The sequence below is a fragment of the Palaemon carinicauda genome, chromosome 31, assembly GCF_036898095.1.
Source record: "Palaemon carinicauda isolate YSFRI2023 chromosome 31, ASM3689809v2, whole genome shotgun sequence".
Taxonomy (NCBI): Eukaryota; Metazoa; Arthropoda; class Malacostraca; order Decapoda; family Palaemonidae; genus Palaemon; species Palaemon carinicauda.
Genome location: NC_090755.1, coordinates 39355718 through 39373217, shown reverse-complemented (window position 1 = coordinate 39373217; position 17500 = coordinate 39355718).

Genomic DNA, 17500 nt, shown 5'->3' with positions numbered 1-17500 from the left:
TTTTTGTTATAATTCCTGTTAGTCTAGTTCTTAAGTATGATGTCTCTTTTTTATTTCTGTTAATTCTTATGTTGTCTGGAGACATTGAGTGAAATCCTGGACCAGTACGATCTAGATTTCGTCAATGTCGTCTTCTGTATTGCGATATTCGTGGTCTTCATGCAAATATTCAAGACCTTACAGTTGCGTCCAGACAGTAGGATATTCTTTTGTGCTCTAAAACTTTAGTTTATAATATGAGGCAATCCTCTGAGCTCCTTATAAGTGGTTTTAAGAAGCCAATAATGTTGAAACGTGATGCCATCCCTAGGGCCAGGGGAATGGCGGTGTATATTAGGACCGAGTACCCTGCTTCTCATGAGTCCTGCTATCAATGTGGATGTTATGATATTCAGGTAGTAAAAGTTTGTGGCAGGTATAGCAACTTTTATTCGTGTTCCATTTACCGGAATCCAGACATGGATGATTCTATCTTCGATTGTCTTCTTACCATTATGGCTAAGATATAAGAAGATGATAGAAAGGCTTCTTTGGTCTTTGTTGGTGATTTTAATGCTCACCATAGGGAGTGGTTAAGTTCTATCTCTCCTACCGATCGCCATGGCTTATGAGCATTAGACTTTGCTTCTTAATCAGGCTTTGAGCAAATCATAAATGAAGCTACTCACGGGTCTGGTAATTACTTGGACCTCATATACACTGACTCCCCTGGCGTTCTAACTAGTAAGGTTGGTTCTCCAGTCAGGACATCTGATCATGCCTTGATTTCATTATTAGTGAAGACTGAGCAGCATGTCCCGGATATTACCTTATTGCCTTATTCTATATTTGGGTTCCCCCAGGTCCCTCAGTGTGAGGCATCTCTTATATCCACCAGAGAGTTGCTTATGCATCTCCTGGTGTATTTTGCATCTTCCAGTCTTGGATAGTCTGGAATTCATCTGAGGTATTTATCGAGCTTATTCTTAAACACATCTACACGCACTACTGGTATGTTTATTAGATGAGCTAGCAGCGTATTAAATAGTCGCTGCATTACCGATGCTAGTGCTAGTGGATTATTGTCCTGTGCGCCTTCCTTAGTTTTCCTGGTATATTTTTCGGCACTATTAATCTATCTCGGCTTGCTCTTTCTGATATTTTTAGCTCCATGATGTTTTCAGTAATTCCTTCTATTTGCTTCCATGCTTGTATTATCATGTAGCATTCTCTTCTCCTTTCATAACTGTATAGTTTTAAAATTTACAGTCTTTCCAAGTAGTCAAGGTCCTTAACTTCTTCTATTCTAGCAGTATAAGACCTTTGCAGTGTGGGTACCATATCACATTGCAGTACTCGAGTGTACTACGTAAATAAGTTTTGTAAAGCATAATCATGCGTTCAGCTTTTCTTGTTTTAAAGTGTCTTAATATCATTCCCATTTTTGCTTTACATTTACCAAACAGTGTTGCTATTTGGTCGTTGCATGCATAACATATTCCTATTTAACATTACACCAAGGTCTTTGATTGCTTCCTTGTTTTTTATTGTCTCGTTATTAGGTCCCTTGTATGCATATACCATTCCTTCTCTGTTTCCATAATTTATTGACTCGAATTTATCGGAGTTAAATACCATCCTATTTATCTCTGCCCATTCATATATTTTGTTTAGATCTCTTTGTAGTGAGTTTCTATCTTCATCACAAGTAATTTCTCTACTCATTCTTGTGTCATCGGCGAAACTTCTCACTACAGAGTTTTTAACATCACAGTCTATGTCTGAGATCATAATAACAAACAACAGTGCAGCTAATACTATACCTTGTGGTACGGCAGATGTTACCAGAGCTTCATCAGATTTCTCATTTGCAACCACTATCTGTTTTCTGTTTTTCAGGAATTCTTTTACCTATTTTCCTATCTTTCCCACAATATTATGCTTTCTCATTTTTTTCTTTAATATATTATGGTCTACCTTGTCAAAGGCTTTTGCAAAATCTAGATAGATCGCATCTGTGTCTTTTTCATTTATCATATTTTTGTATACGTTTTCAGAGTGTGCTATCAGTTGGGTTTGTGTACTTTTTCCGGGCACAAAACCGTGTTGACCTATATTGAACAAATTATTTCTAACGAAATGATTCATTATTTTCTTTTTTATTACCCTCTCATACACTTTCATAATATGTGATGTTAGACTAACAGGTCTATAATTGCTTGCCTCTAGTCTTGATCCACTTTTGAAAATATGGGTAATATAATATATTTATGTTTAACATATATCTCGCTCATATCTACTGTACACTTCGTCTTAGCAGTATTGTAAGCGGCTTCGTGATAGTGTATGCAGTTTTATATAACAAAATCGCTGGAACTCTATCTGGTCCGGCTGCCGATCCATTTATAATTTCGCTTATAGCCTTGACAATATCTGCTACATTAATATCTATATCTATTTGATATTCAACATTTTCTTCTCTCATTTCTGTTTCATTATTCTCATTCGCACTTCTTGGTGTGAACTCACTCTTATAATTTTCTGCTAATATGTTGCATATTTCCTTTTTTCATTCGTTAACCAACCTTCAATTCTTAGAGGGCCTATTCCTAATCTCCCTTTATTCATCTTTTTTGCATAAGAGTAAAGTACTTTGTTTTTTATTTTATTTTTTTTTTATTTTGAAGTGTCCTTTCTTCTAAGTCCCTTTTTTTCATTCATTTTCATTCGATTTTATAATCTTTTGTTCTTCTTTTTCTATCTTACCTCTTATTTCCATCATTTTCGACATTTTTTTTCTTTTTTTTTTTGCAAGATTTTTCTTCCACTTTCTAATTTTCTGAAATAAGATCTTTCTGTCTCTTGGTATGCATGACTTTTTTTTATTGTTTTTTTTTCGGTACATATTTTTCAACAATTTTCTCCAGTATTTTGTATAGTATGTCCGTATTTACCTGTATATTATCACTTACAAATACATTTTTCCATTCTTTGTTTAGTTCTTCATTTATTTTTGACCATTTTATAATCTTACTGTAAAAATTATATTTTCCATAACCTTCCCAAAGTTTTGTGCTTTGATTATCTCTGCGATCACTTGCTTTGCAATGGACTATTAATTCTATGATATTGTGGTCTGAAATTCCTGTGTTATACACTATTATTTCTTTAACATAATTCGCCTCATTCACAAATACTAGATATTGAACATTTTCCTTTCTTGTTGGAATATGGTTTATTTGTTGCATATTATGTCCTAATAGAATATCTTGAAGCTTTTCAAATTGCCTCTTATCTTCTGCGCTAATATTATATCTTTTTTTATATGTATATAAACAACCACTTTTTTCTATCCGTTCTTTCCAATCCACGAAAGGAAAGTTAAAATATCCGGATAGGAGTATATTCCAATCTTTATGCTTTCTACATATATCATCTATTTTTTCTATTATTATGTCAAACTCCTTAGTATTTGGGGGTCTGTAAACTACAATATTCACTAGTTTTTCAAATTCAAATTCTACCGCAATCAATTCACATTATATGTTGCTGCATATTTCACAGACTTTTCCTTGATTTATGTCTCTTTCATATATTGCGGTTCCCCCTTGATTCCTATTTGTTATGTCTGATCTATATATTTGGAAACCCTTTATCTGGTCATCACTGCCAGTCTCTTGGGAATACCATGTTTCACTTATGTTTAATATATCTATTTTTTCAATTTGGGTTAGTTCTTCTAAGAACTCTATTTTCCTTTTACAGTTACTAAACCCTGCGCATTCATCACTATTATGGTTTGTGTTTCATCCCCATTATTTAATATTGATAATATGGATTTTCCCATGCTTCCTTCCTGTTCTCATATGATGTTCTTTTCTTCATTTCCAGGAATTCTGCCATTAAAAAATCCAACTTTTCTATTATATTTGCTCTTTCGCCTTCATATCTATTTTTGTGTGTATGCCTGCAATTATCCCCATATCTGCACCAACCCTTGGCATTATAGATGCATTCTTTGTATTTGGGCTCTAAATGTGCATATTTGGGTTGAAAGCCAATATATCTTGGGGCCTTTCGTGCATAGTGGGGTAGATACCCGGCTTGAGTTTTTGTTTCTTTTTTGGTTTCATTTTTGCTTTCATTTTTCTTTTCTGTTTGCAGAGTTTTCTTACTTTCATTCATGCTTGCAGGATGCATATATAGACATTTTTTGTTGAATTTTTGGATTGATATCTCTGCATTCGTCTCCATATCCATCTAAATACGCACATTTACCATATATTTCATAATTATGGCATATCTTTGGATGCTTGTGGTAGCATCTTTCGCCAAATCTGCAATTCCCTCTTTTCAGCAAATTGCACACTATATCTTTCTTTTTTTTTCTTGTTCTTGCTCTTCCCTAAAAGTATGTAGGTTGGGGTAGAGTCTCTTTGGTCTATTATTTGTTTCTATCTGATAATTTATTTCTTCGTATGTTGTTGGATGGCATCATAAGTTATATCAATGATTTCCTCTGCATCCTTACACATATCCTGTTCATTTTTCTCTTTTTCTTCTTCTTCTTCTTCTTCTTCTTTTTCTTCTTCTTCTTCTTCTTCTTCTTCTTCTTCTTCTTCAACTATTTGCAGATTTAGTCACGACATAATTATATTTTCTATCCAGACTAAGCATGTTGAGCAGAATACCTTTGTGTCTCTATTTTCTATTTTTTGCTGTATTTCAGCACATGTTGGGTGTGTTGGAACATGACAGGCATCGCATTTTCTAATCAGTTGTTGAGGATTATTAATGGAATACCATATCTTACGTATATTGCACCATTTTGGCATTCTTTTTCGGAATGCATCAATCAGCATATTCACCATATTGGACTTCTTATTTTTTTTTTTTTTTTTTGATGGAATGTGTTGATTGATGTAGACTTTCTTTATAAGTCTCTTTATCACTTGGATCTTCTTTGGAATATCTTCTATTATTTTGCTGATGTTTTCCGCAGATTTGCTACAGTTTGTTGGATCATATTGTTTCAATATGTCTGCGAATATTTTTCCATCACACTGGTTGGAGTTACTAGCGACCTCTGTTATCAGACGGTCGAATTCTAGCTTCGCCATCTCATGGAATTTACTTTTGCTGATTACAGCAATGTACCTCCAACCTTTGCTTGTATTATAGAGCGCCATCTTGATCAGATTTTTAGTAATTCACAAGATAACTATCTTATGCTGACGTTTTATCCCACTTTTCTGACCTCAAACTAATCACCGACTATTCGCGAAAACTTGTAGCTATATTGCACTCGATAGCCTTTTATTATCCGCATTAAATCAGGATATTTATAGGGTCACACAAGTGTACTCAGTCTCCGATATACAGAAACACTCTTGTAAAATTTATATGAAATCCCAAGCAGACTGGAATGGGATTTTGTATGATCTTTTGTGCTTGAATTGGTCACAATTCTATAGTAGTGTAGATTCTGTTGTCCCTTTGAATGAGAATCTAGTCAACATAATTGATAGGCGTATCCCTTCTCGTGTGCTAAGGTACCGAGTGAAATACAAACCATGGTTCATTGATGATTGTAGACAGGCTTATTTGGAGAAGCAGGAGGCCTATCATTTTTGGAGGGGTTATAGATCAGATTTGACCTGGAACAACTATACTCAGCTTCAAGCTTTTGCTCAGAGAGTTTATGCCTCAACTGAAAAAAGAGTACAATTTAACCTTAAAAGAAACCCTTTCTGGTAAAACTTAGGAACCTAAATGGTGGTCTACCCCGAAGTTTGCACTCTTTGGTGTAGATGCAACAGTTCCTCCTTTACTTAAACCAGATGGCTCAGTCCCTCATTGTCCAAAGGAAAAGGCAACCTTGTTAGCTGATGTTTTTGACAGTAAACAGAGAAATGAAAAACTTGAACTTCCTCATTACTGTTTTCTTGAGGCTGAACTAACTAGTATAGCTTTTCGATCTCCTGAGATTTAAGCTCTGTTGATGGACCTTGATGCTTAGGGAGATGTAGACCCTAATGACATTTTTCCTTTGTTTTTTATAAAGATAGCTCATTTCTTAGCTCCTAAGTTATCTGTTAGTTTGCGCAAGTAAGAAGAGGAGCTTTTAGCACTTGTTGGAGAATTGGTAATTGGTAAATGTGTTTGTGGTAGCTCAACACCCACTGATTACCGCCCAATTTCCATAACTTCCATATTATCTAAAGTTTTTGAACGTCTTCTGGCAAAACGTCTTAATAGGTTTGCTGAAGGTAATCATCTATTCCCTAGTTTGCAATTTGGTTTTCGTAAAGGCCTTGGAGCATATGATGCCTTTCTTAAAATCTCGAATGATGTACAGAAATCCCTTGATTGTGGTCAGGTAGTTCGTATGATTGGCCTTGACTTTAGTGCTGCCTTTGACTGTGTTAATCATGAGGCCCTTGTTTTCAAAATGAAACAGTTGGGAGTGGGTGGGTCGTTTCTTAGCATTATTATCGATTTTTTAAGTAATAGATCTCAAAGAGTTGTTGTTGATGGGTACCATAGTGAGTATAGGAATGTTATTACCGGTGTTCCACAGGGTAGTGTTCTTGGCCCATTACTTTTCATACTATATACAAAAGACATGTGGTTTGGCTTAGAAAACAAGCTTTTTCCATATGCAGATGATGCTACTCTCTTCGCATCAATTCCATCCCCTGAATGTAGATCTGGGGTTGGGGAATCCCTTAATAGAGATTCAGCTAAAATTAGTGCATGGTGAAAATTATCGGGTATGAAGTTGAATCCTAATAAAACTCAAAGCATGATTGTAAGTAGGTCAAGGACGGTGGCTCCTCAACATCCGGATCACAGTATTGATAATGTTTCTTTAAATTTGTATGACTCTTAAAATTTTAGGTGTGATTTTTGACAGCAAATTTACTTTTGAGAAATACATTAGTTCTGTGTCTTCTTCAATTGCACAAAAAATTGGCTTATTGAGAAAGTCTTACAAGATTTTCGGTGATCAATCTATTCTGAAGAAGTGTTTTAATTCTTTCATTCTACCTTGTTTTGAGTATTGTTCTCCTTTCTGGTGTTTAGCTGCTGATTCTCATCTTAATTTGTTGGAGAGAAACTTACGGTCTATTAAATTTCTTATTCCTGATCTAGATATTAATCTTTGGCACCGTCGTTCAATTAGTTCATTATGCATGTTGCATAAGATTTTTCATAACTCTGACCACTTTACATTCAGATCTCCCTAGACAATTCTATCCTGTTCGTAATACTACGCAGGCAGATAATTCTAATATCCAGGCCTTCTCCATCATAAGGCTCAATACTACACAGTATTCTATAAGTTTTATTCCAGCTGTTACCAAGCTGTGGAATGATCTTCCTAATCGGGTAGTTGAATCAGTCGAACTTCAAAAGTTCAAAGTTGGAGCAAATGTTTTTATGTTGGCCAGGCTGAAATGAGTCTTTTAATAGTTTATATATTACATATCCGTTTTTGACGTTTTTAATAGTTTATATAGGACATACCTGTTTTGACGTTGTTACTGTTTTTAGAATGATTTATTGTTAATTTATTCTAATCATTTATTTATTTCCTTATTCCCTCTCCTCAATGGGTTATTTTTCCCTATTGAAGCCCTTGGGCTTATAGCATCTTGCTTTTCCAACTAGGGTTGTAGCTTGGCTAATAATAATAATAATAATAATAATAATAATAATAATAATAATAATAATAATAATAATAATAATATCATTCAGTCAATGGTGGACTGAAATCTGTATTATTATTATTATTATTATTATTATTATTATTATTATTATTATTATTATTATTATTATCAAGCAAGTCCCCAAACGCATCTCATACCTCTTTGTGGGTAGAGACCCCCAGATTGAGAACCTTGACGGATGGAAACGATGACGCGATTGTATATTATATTGGAGAAAACGAAGATCTAAGCTCTAGATCTCGGTTATCTCTAAATCATAAATTCTTATGACGGAATACTTCCTGTAACTTGTAATAAATTTATTATGCCTTGGTTCTCTCCAACATATAATTTGTTACAGAAAAAAAAATTCTTTTAACCATTAAATTTATCCGTATGCCATAGGGTAAATTTAAGTAAGATAATCAAAATAAATTTTTCATCTTTCATCTGAACTAAAAAGAACAAAAACTTTCAAAAAAACACCCTTTGAATAATATAAACAAGATATAAAATAAATACAGACCCAGAAAGCGGAGAGGAAGCTGAAAAAAAGAATTCAAATGTAGAAAGAAAGGGTTATCATGAAGTGAAAAGAAGGGGAGAACTACTAGAAAGTCGTGAACTATTCGGTCTATTCGGGAAAGGAACCAAAGGTATTCTAAATGAAATAATCCAAATGTCTTTCCACCGCTATTGAAAATTCCTCTATTCCTGGAGAAATTTTCGTTGGTCGATAAAATTAATCTATACTCCCAATGCCTTCAGAGACCAAATTACTATTGTGCAAAGAATTATAGAAAACTGTTTAAGAATTTCAAAGGCACTATTCTTAAAAGCTTATGAGTAACAGATATGGGTTATTAATATATCTTTTGATCCTTTTTTAAGAGTAATAACACTATATGTTTTCAATAATTTCCGGTCAAGCTGAGATTTTCTATTAATGGTAACATGTATTTGAAAATTTTATTATATTAGTAAGGAACTTTTTTAAGTAAATAACTAAAATGTAATCTACATCAAGGAAAAACACGATTAATGGGGAAGGCTACAGTACCATGACTTATGATTCATGGAAAGAAAATCTAATGTCTTTGTTCAATCATTTTTCATACAAGGGCTATGCTTCTTCAGATGTAAATAAAAGGTACACAAAAGGCCCATATGACATAAGCCTTCTATTCTTTGTCAAGGAGTAACCCTGCTTCCTCAGGAACTGCCGAGTTAAGTAAGCCTCGGCTCCTCGAGAATATTACGATGCGGTCAGTTAGAAAGGAATCATATCTGCTTAGGAAAGCTTATAGAAAGTAACTGATACTAAGTGACATAAAACAAATAGTCTTCTTTGGTGAACATTTCTTCAATTCAAACCTGTGGCTAATCCACCAACATATTCTCCATATTAAAGTTCATAATTGTAGGCCATTTGCAGGTGGTGTTTGCCAATGAATTTTATGAATTTTGTGAATTTGTAAATATTTCAACATGACTCCAAAGTTGATCACAAATATTGTTGTAGGCCATAATAATGATGAGAGCGTCAGTGTCATCTTCAGCTTCCCTCTACTCTATCCTGAAGGATTCTTCTCACTCTCTCTGGCATAACCGCCATGATGAACGACCTAACGACTGAATGATGATGTATTTGCTGTAGCAGAATATATACCCAGAAAAATCATGTAAATATCGTGCATTAGTACTAACGTCATCCGGTCATTGTACTGCACACCTACTTTTGCTACAATTGCATCGTACGGTGTACGTACGGACCACATAGGCTACTTATTTTATTTCCGTATAACAAATGTGCGTGGCTCGTACTTGTGACGCAAGTTACACTCAAGTTACACGCACGACCAATGTGCGGAGATCATGTCACAAAAAATCCTACAGCACGTAAGTTGCACGTAAGTCTAAGACTGTTGCGTGCCCCTCGCGTCACACCCACGATTTCACACAAATTTTGCACATATACCCCCCCCCCCGTAGCTGATAGAATGGCCAGTTGTGCCCATCGTATTAATTAGATAGGCACTGCGAATAAAAAGGAACTATCTGTTTATCTAGCCAATGAATCCTCTATGGATTTAGACAGTCATGGATAGAAAAGATGAAAGAATGGCCTAAGGTCCCTGGCGTAGCAGGGGGCTAAGAATCTTCCTGTTTATGAATACTAAAGAAAAATTTGAAAGAGGTAATTGGAATGTTAGAACCATTAATCGGATTTGAAAATTACAGCAAATGGAGAGTGGATTTATGACATAGTTTGAATATCTTGACCCTAAGTCTAACACGTTGTAAGGGAGTTGGAAAGGAAACTCTAGACCTAGGCAATATATATATATATATATATATATATATATATATATATATATATATATATATATATATATATACCTACTCAGGAAGATCAGATGAAGTTGGAAGAGAAGGGGTAGGAATGATGATGACACCAAGAGCAGAAAAGGCATTACCCGAGTGGAAAGCTGTAAATAGTAGATTGCTACTAGCAAAGTTCATATCAGAGCAGTGCAATATGAATATCATAGTTTGCTATGCCCAACAAATGATTCCCTTGAAGAGAGGAAAGATGAAACTATGAGGAACTACAGAGCGTAATAGATGAGATCCCAGAGAGAGATATGAAATTTTGATTGACGACTCCAATGCTAAAGATTGAAGGAATAATCGAGGGATAGAGAATGTAATGGGTGTCGAAGGTCTTGGCGAAGTTGAAAATGAAAATGGAGCACATTTCACAAGTTTCTATTCAGCAAACATCCATGTCATTGGAGCTACTCTTTTTCAACACAAGAACATCCACAAGTATACATGGACTTCACCATGTGGCAATTACATAAATCAAATAGATTACATTGTCATTAACTAAGAGAGAAGGAGGACTCTGAGAAATGTAAGAAACTATAAAGGTGCAGATATTAGTAGTGATCACCAGCCCTTTATTGCCACACAGAAACTAAAACTGAAAGCACTGAACAGAAAGGTAGATAGAATACCTAGGTTTGATACAACTAAGCTTTCAAAAGAAGAGCACATAGAAAATCTTGCAACTGAATGTAGGATTCGATTTGCAGTTTTAGAGATGCTAAGATACGAAGAGCAGACAATTAATGAAGGATGGTGTGATATTAAGAACACATATCAGCTAGTTGGTAATGAAGTCTTGGGACACACAGTTACAGGGAGAAATCCATGGATATCAAATAATACTTGGGGTACTATAAAAAGGAGAAAAAATAAGAAGTTGACTGGTTAAAGTTTTCGAGTAAGTAACGAAAATTACAAGGTAGAGCATGCTAAGTATTCCGGAATTGATAGTGAGGTCAAAATAAAAGCCAGGAATGACAGGAGAGAATATTGGAACAGTAAAGCAGATGAGGACGACAAAGCTATGAATTCAGGAACTGGCTATGGTGTAAGAATTGCTCATTTAATTATAAATAAAATCTTGACTGGGGCAAAGAAGAAGCATATACCTATCAAAAAGAGAGACAAATCTATTATAACAATAATAGATGAAGAAAGACAACGTAAGATGGAACATTTTAGTGAGGTCATAAATAGGAGATATGAAGGGAACAATTTGATTGATATACCTGAATCTATAAATTTACCACTTCGTCATTTAAGTTAATCAGTCATTTCTTATAAATTTTGTAATGAATTATTCACTTTTGAAATTTAAGGATTACTGAATGTTTTCTTTATACTGAATATTTTTTTTTTTTTATCATCTAATCAAAAATATCTACAGCTTCAATCGAAACTACGCTGTCAAATAATCATCGCATAGTAGAATGGGCAACAACATAAATATCATTAATGGAGACATGATGGTTGATTTTCACATTATGTAAGTTTCTAGATTATTATTATTATCATTATTATTATTATTATTATTATTATTATTATTATTATTATTATTATTATTATTATTATTATTATTATTATTATTATTATTATTATTATTATAATGCTGTTGCTTTTAAAGTATTATTATTATCATCACAGTTATTTGGGTAAGTGTTTGATCTGAATAAAATACAATTATTAATTCCTCAGTCGAGAAATAATATGCAAAATACAGACATAATATTATTTATAAACTTAAGATATTACAAGAAGTATTGAAGTGTCGCAAAAAGTGTTAAAAGAAAAATTAGATTTGATGAATGGATCACAAATGTGTGAGCTTCAATTGAATGCATGATCAGTTATTCATGTATACAACTAATTTTCAAACAATAAAAATGAAAAATTTGGATTCTTCTTTAGCTTATGATAGTATAGAGAAATTTATACTAGTTTACTGTTATAACTAATTAACAATATTTACAAATATAATCTGTATCACTCATATTTTCCTAATGCAATGTCAAATATAGTGATTGATATTTTAGGGAACCGTAAGTGAGTAATACGTAAATAATGTGAAATAGTTATCTAATTACACTCCTGAAGAGTTTAAGATAATATAATCGTATACATAGGAATAATAGCAGTTTGTGAATTAGGGAAGATCTGCAAAAGAAAATATAGAGCGCACATTGAAGGGAAATCGTAAGGAGTTGACAACTCGAAAAAAAAAAAAATAAGTTTTCTAAAAAGGATCTGGGGGGAATTTTATTGAAAGTCTTCACGCAATGAGTGTGATGATAGTTACATAGGTAAAAATTTCATTTTGAATCTTGATCACTGGATCTTGTTCATCATGTTTAAGAAAAAAAAAATATTCTTATTGACGAAACCTGTTTTCTTAAATCTAACAAAATTTACTGTGGTCATAACTCCTGTTAATATTATTAAACCTTATTAATTTACTTGAATAAAATGTATTAAGCAATTGTCAATTGGTATTCGGTGCTAATTTGGTAATTGTTTTATATCAATTGGAATAACAGTAAAATCAAGAAACCAATAACTGGGAAGGAAATATTAAGAGAATGAATGCCTTTCACGACAAGATACAACAGAAATGTCAATATATTTTTTGAACATTAATTAAAAGCCCTTAGATCGCACTCTGAGAATTACTATTACAAGGCCCCTATGATGAACTATTTGATATGTACTTCATAATACGAACACAAACATTTTATTAAGAGAAAAAAAAATTAATGGAAACATCACTTCTTATGATTTCGGTTTTTTACTTATTATAACTAGACAAAAAAGAAAAGAAAAAAAAACAGCAAAGGTGAAATTTATTATCGTAGGCATAAACACATATTTCTATTACAGAATGGTGAATTATTTTTTGTCACAAGAAAATTATAATTAAGGAAAAGAGAGAAAAAGAGAAAATACAACAAAATATTGCTTGATTTTTTTTTATGCTCCAGTGTTTATTATTCCAAAAAATGGCAGTATGACACAATTTTCCTCCGTTTCCAATTACTCTGTACTAACAAAACCATTTCATCAAAAAGGGTTTCTTCGTTTCCATTTTGTTTGATTTTATGATTATACACATCTCAATTAGTAACTTTTCATAAAATAAATATACTTCAAGGAATAGCCAGTCATTGGATAAATAAACTCCATAGAATCCACAAACAGAATATGTAATTATATTTTCATAAAAAAAGAGAAAGAACATTTTATTATTTAGGAATTATTCTTTAGTTTTTTTCATATATGATTTTTTACCTAAGAAATATATTCCAGTTTGGGTATTTTTATTAGCATTTCCATCTATGAAGGATACTTATCCTATATTAATTATGATAAAAACTTTGACTCGTGGAATAATTCATATATCTGCACAGAACAATGAGATTATATAATGTGTATCTTACGCTACACAAGAAATCAATTATCATTATATACGAGAGATGAGAACTATTCTTTATATGATTCAATTTAACCTATGTCAGTTATCTTGAATTACATAATAATTAACATATAGATACCTAGTGTCCTTTCACTTCTGCATTTTATAATTATCTCATAAAACTTTAATTAATTGATATAAACACTTTAAATTCGATATTTGATGTTTATTTTCGAAGTCATCCTTTTACTCCCTTTGATTCTCGTGAATGTGGTACCGGAGTTTTTTTTTTTTTTCAGAGGCCATGATAATAATAGTGAAATATTTAAAGAGGAATTAATGCCCTCTTGCATTATAAAACTTCAGAAAAGCATATTGCAATAATCTATGCAGATGTTGTTTTATCTTTATTATTATTTTAACCGTACTGCAGCTGTACCTGGAATAAGCAGTGGTTGTTATAATAGTGTTAATCTCATCCTTCTTCACCGACTCTTTTTTCTGTGATTCGATGATATATTTGTATTATAAACGTTGTTCAATCTGCTTAGGTTACATTACTGCTACTTCTGTCAGCAGTTCATACATTCTTCTCCTCTGACTGGCATGTTACTTGTGACTGGCATCATCATAAACAAACTTTTGTATAAACTATATGAAAACAACAAATAAGTATCACTCCAAAAACTGGATCCTACCGTAATAAGGAAATAAGAAGGATCCTCTCCTACCTCTGAGACTACTAATAAAGGATCAAACCCTTCATAACATGCGCTACTACACTTATAATCAACTTTCAAACATGTTTTATCAATGCAGTTTTGTACAACATTACTTTAAATACACGTAGCACAAATGGTATCACCGTACAAAATACATAACAGAATGAATGTTCCTAATTGGTAGGTCAATTCAAAACAGTACTTTCCAACATTAGCAGCCCGCATAACGGGCCTTTTTCAGCTCTCTCAACAACCGTTGGGGAACCAAAAGGCCTCGCTCGCCTTAAGGAAAATAACCATATTCGCTTGCCTACATCCTGCCGCAGACGGCTCTCCTTGTGAAGTAAAGCTACTTGTTGGTCTTTGGGTACAGTGCCTACTGGAACCTGTACGTGCTGCCATCCTATATGGCGATATTTTGCCTATGAAGGACATGATGACCAGGTCGTTGCACATAAGGACAGCCAATTCACCAGCTTCAAGATCTTCAACAATTCCTCCACTCCAGGTGAAGTGGAAAATTATTCAACATCGACCGATACTGACATGAATGCAGTAGAACGCTGACGCCTACCCCGTGACATACTGGAGCGGCGATAAAAACGCCCACCATTTACTACTCTCTCACGTTCCAACCAACAACTTTCACTACCGCTTACTGATGCCTATCGGCCACAATTTTCAGGGCAGCTGTGAAAATTTTTTTGAACGGTTGTCATTGGCCAAAACTGTGTAAGTTGGCCATCACTAGTGGCGTTGGAGTCCATTGTCACTAATCTTTTCTTTCTACATGATGCAGGTACTGGTGTGTGAATTTTCGTACTCATGGGTGCTTGTCGTTCTCTTCTTCCAAAGCCACTTACCAGGACACAATGTAGTCTGTCTAAACATGCCAACGTCCCCCTAGTATCTGCCAACAGAATTGGAATCTTCACCCATGGTTACGAAAACTTCCCATTATAGTTTAGTAGCGTCAAATATCACTAGTGTTTCTCATTGCTGATGATACATTGCCATTCCTCAGCACAGATTTATACTCATATTACCAACTCTTGGCCAATTTTGCTCACCGACGGGTAGTCAATGCTGAATCTTACTCATCGGCACCTCTCCAACAAGCTCCCTCCAACATTGCTCTCTGCATCAGGATACCCACAGATATCAGTGCCCATTTTCTCATGTCGTACCCTGAAGTTTTTTCATCAAGAACTTCTTCAAACGCCCATTGTTCTCAGCAAACACGGTATTTATCACCATTTCAAGACGATGGTGAAGCCCAGTATAAGCCTTATTCAGGTGTCAGGCACCCAATCGTTTGGCAGCCACTAAACAGACATTTGCTGAAATGAAACCAAAGGTGTGTTTGCCAAAAGACCTCAAGGCCATGGTCCTCACCCTTACACATCTTTCTGAAGAAACAGGGCTCTCTGCGTCCATGTGGTGATCACCGGCACCTGAACATGCAGAGAGAACCGGATCACTATCCCTTATCTAAACATCGCCAACGTTGACCTACTATATGCAAAAAGCGAAGGTTTTCTCCACGATCAACCTCCTGAAGTGATATTATTGGGTGCCCATGAACCCAAAAGACATCCTCAGACCGCCATCACCAACCCCCTCGGCACGTAAACCTTCAATTACTGTTTTTGCCTTCATAATGCACGGGCCACTTTTCAACGTATCATGGACGGCATCTCATGGGACTTCCCTTCTGTGTATGTTATGTGGATGACATACTTGAGTACTCTTCCTCCAAAGAGGAACACATCCATCACCTATGTATCGTGCTTGACTGCCTACAAAATAAAAACAGCCTTGTAGTCCGTTACAACAAGTGTACCTTTATGCAAACAGAGTAACCTTTTTAGGGGACAAACTTGCTCCTAAATGACTGCACACCCTCTCTGAGAAGGCAGCAGCCGTTCAGAACTTCCCCATGCCCTCAAACGTCTAAGCACTGCAATAATTCTTGGGCATAATCAACTATTATAACCGTTTCCTGAAAGCCATCGCCACCACTATTGGCCCCATATATGCCTCCCTCAAGGGCAAGCCAAAGACCTGAAGTGGGGTCCCCTTCAAGAAGCAGCCTTCAGCAACACAAAGAATGGCATATCAACCGCTGTTGTTATCACTTTTCCTGTGCCACATGCACCTCTCCTTTTCTCCACCGATACCAATGATATCGCTATCGGGGCAGTAATCGAGCAGGTAGTTAATGGCTCGCCCCCTTAATTGATGTATATATAAACTGATGTTCTGTAATAAAGTTACTCAGTTGCTTTTATCTTGCCTTTAGAGTTACAGCCTCTCTCGACCTATCACAGAAGAAAACTGTCAAAGGTGGAATCCGGTTACTCTACCTTTGATTGAGAATTTCTGGTAGTGCACTATGCTGTCCACCCTTTTCATAATTACTTGGAAGGTACTTCCTTCATAATTCACTAGGACCACTTGCCTCTAATACATGCCTTAACTCGACAGTCTTCCTCCTGGTCTGCCCGTCAATAACGACATCTTGCCACAAGGGCTCAATACAATTGTACCCTTGAACAAATCTGTCGGAAAATGAATCCCGTTGTCAATGCCCTGTCAAGAAACCCATTGACTGCTATTAACCTTGGATATGATTATAATACCTTGGCAAATGCCCAATGAAAAGATACAGGTACAAAGCCTGTAGGACATACCGTACATCTCTATGTTAGGAGGATGTTTCCCCTCGACTCCAATGCTACCCTCTTCTGTGATATCAGTAATGGTAGATCCTTGATAATACTTGTTCCCATGCGCCAATAGATTTTTTATTCCATCCATTACCTTTCACATATCATGCACCCTTCTACAGCGGAGCTACTGAGACCAAATTCATTTAGCATGGCATTACTAAGGATGAAAATGATTGCGTTCGTGTCTGTACTTCATGCCAAATCTCAAGATTACATCAACGCACAGAATCATGAATGGGCACCTTTCCTCAACCTCATAGTTGCTTTGCCCACATTCACGTTATCTTAGTAGGTCCTGTACGAACATCAAAAGGATATCGTTACTTGTTTACCATCATTGACCGCTTCATTTGTCAGCATGAAGCCATCCTCATAAAAACTGCAATATCCTCCTCGTTTACATATGCCTTACGCTCAGGATGGATAGCGAGATTTGATATCCCTGAGCATATTACTTCTGACCAGGGTACCACTTTCACATCTCAATTGTGGACATGCTTAGTAAATCTGCTGGGAATCACACTACATAAAAAAACTGTCTACAACCCTGCTGTCAAC